This window comes from Mustela nigripes, chromosome 15 (genome assembly GCF_022355385.1).
Source record: "Mustela nigripes isolate SB6536 chromosome 15, MUSNIG.SB6536, whole genome shotgun sequence".
In the NCBI taxonomy this organism is placed as follows: domain Eukaryota; kingdom Metazoa; phylum Chordata; class Mammalia; order Carnivora; family Mustelidae; genus Mustela; species Mustela nigripes.
The window spans coordinates 61,082,403-61,085,215 of record NC_081571.1 but is presented as its reverse complement, the minus strand read 5'-3'; the positions used below and the strand labels follow the sequence as shown (position 1 = coordinate 61,085,215).

Below are 2,813 nucleotides of genomic sequence, written 5' to 3'. Positions count from 1 at the left end.
AAATATTGCATGGCAGATCTGAAAAAAATACAAATTCTACAATTGAAAAATACGATTATCAAAATTAAAAACTCAATGACACCAGATTAAATAAGTGAAGAAAAATTGGCAAATTGAAGACAGGTTATAATAAAGGGAAAAAAATAAGAGAACAACTAAGAAAAGTAATGAAATAATTGCACATTTTCAAACTCTCACAAAACCTGAGAAAAATGAAATATGGAATTAAAAATTAAAAACAAATATAAAGAGAGGTCTATAAAATAGCCAGTAAGATAGGGAAAGGATTTATTTTATCTTCAAAGAAGTAACAATCATGCTTTATAATTAAGAACAACAGTTGGCTTTTGAACAAAAAGTTTGGAAGCTGGATAATAATAATGGATAACTGCTTGCAACTGGGGAGGGCATTTTGTCCCAAGCATTGGCAATAATTGGGTTCACTGTTTTTATTTAATTTAAATACATAATAAAACTGAGTAGAAACAACTTTGCTTTTTATTATTATCATACATTGGGGCTTCTAAATAGTGTCAATGATAAAGCATTGGTTATTTGGATCCTACACACACACGTTTCAGAATGCTGCTGAAAAATGTGTTGGTTAGGATTATATACTCCATAAAAATCCTCTTTAAGAATGAAGGTGGATACCTAGGCATTTTTATAGGTTAACCTTGTGTCATACAAACATGTTGAACTCACTTATTGGTTCTAGTAGCTTTTCTTCTTGGTAAATTCTGTAGCATTTTTCATATAGAAAATTAACTTGTCTCCAAATAAAATAGTTCTACTCCTTCCCCCTGTAGATCATAATGCCTTTTATTTCATTTATCTGTTTTATAGTGGCTAAAACTTCCAGTAAAATATTGAGGAGAAATAGTAGATGGACATCCTTGCCTATTCCCTGCTTTTAGGTGGAAAATTGCTAGTCCTTTACCATTAAATGTAATATTAGCTGTAGGTTTTTCACAGTAACCTTGTATCAGTTTGTAGAAGTTTCCTTCTAATAACGACTCTTAAAAACAAACAAACAAACAAAAAACCACAAACAAAAAAACCAAACTCATAACAATACCAAACATTGACAACGATATAGTGCTCACACATTTCAATTTGTACACCCCCTTTGGAAAATTTTTTCTAGTCATCTAGTGATCTTGAAAACAGCTTTTTAAAGATTTTATTACTTATCTGGCAGTGAGAGAGAGATAGATAACAAGTAGGGGGAGCAGCAGGCAGGATGAGGGGGAGAAGCAGGCTCCTTGCTGAGCAGGGATCCTGATGCAGGGCTTCATCCCAGGACCCCAGGATCATGACCTGAGCCAAAGGTAGAAACTTAACCAACTGAGCCACCCAGCACCCCTTGAAAACAATTTCTAAACCAAATTGTATGCACATGTGTACCAAAAGATGCAAAAAACAATATTGGTAACAATATTATTTGTCAGCGTTTTAAACTGGAAAATTAAAATAGCAATCCATGATTTCCAATTAATTGGAATATAATTTACTCGAGGGAATAACATATAGAAATTAAGATGGCATAGGTAGAGCTATAGTCAGCAACATGAATGAGTCTTATAAAAGTAGTGCTGAATAACAGAAGCAAAATCTGAAGGGCTACATACAATATAATTAATTTATATGAATTTAAAACATAATCAAAAGCACTCTGAGTTAATCTGTTAGAAATCATAATAGTACTTGACTTTGAGTATGCAGGCAGCTTTTGATGTAACTGTGGGTATGCCGATTCTCTGCATATGTGTTATACTAAGTTGAAAAAAATTAGAAAATTTGTCCAAATAGAAATATGCTATAATACATTTGGACCACCTTTTGCCTCATTGAATCTGAGAGAGCAAGATGGGTCACCAGAAGTTCTACGGGAGCCATCTGAGAAAATCTGGCCAGGGTTCTGATGGTTGCCACATCTGCTCAAACCGGCACAGTCTGGCCCAGAAAAATGTGCTTCAGTATGTGTCGCCAGTGTTTCTGTCAGTATGGGAAAGATATAGGCATCATTAAGGTGGATTAGGTGAATTTCCTTGAATGTGTCATCCAAGATATGTACCTCAACTGCAGACCTAGTATACCTACCTTAATGTTAACTCATTGTACATAAAACTAAAATATTTCAATTATGAAAAACAAATAAAATTTAGACCTATAAACCAAATATCTATCCTTCCCTCCATCTTCCTGCAAATAGTTCAGCAACATTCATTGATTTCAAAAATACTAGGTAAAAGAAGGATTAAATTAATTTGAGGCAATAGGAAATAAGCTTTGTGTTTCAATTAGATTTTTACACTTAAGGCAGGAACAATAACCTCAAAATGAAAGTCCTCCTTCTCTAAGGCAACAATGTATTACTGATTAAAACCTGTCCTTACCACTTAAAAAAAAAAAAAAAGACTTCATGTTCAAGAGTCTCCTATTTTAAAGAACCAAGGACTTAGCTTTGAAGGACCCTGAGCTTAATTTGTTTGCAGTAGGAAAGAAATAGGAACAAGAACAGAGAAGAACTTTACCTTCTTGTCCCTGGACTCTTGTTAAAGATTACCTATAACGTGTGCCTTTCTGATGGGGTTAAGCTCAATGAAACCCATAAAGAAATTCACTATATGAAAATATTAAACTAGCTTTAATGCAGAAATGGTGACAAGAATCAGCATGTTTATATAAGGCTTATGTAACACTCCCTAACTAAGTGTCTTAGGACCAACCCAAAAATAATTTTGGAGAAAATATCAATTTGCATTTATCTGAATATTTGTCAAGAACTATCTGATAAAAGCAAGTGAACC

General features: G+C 33.5%; 1 pseudogene; it reads left to right on the top strand.

Annotated features, from left to right (window-relative positions):
• The first annotated feature begins 1,869 nt into the window (after nt 1-1,869).
• On the top strand, nt 1,870-2,041 carry LOC132002833 (small ribosomal subunit protein uS14-like; annotated as a pseudogene).
• The last annotated feature ends 772 nt before the right edge of the window (nt 2,042-2,813 follow it).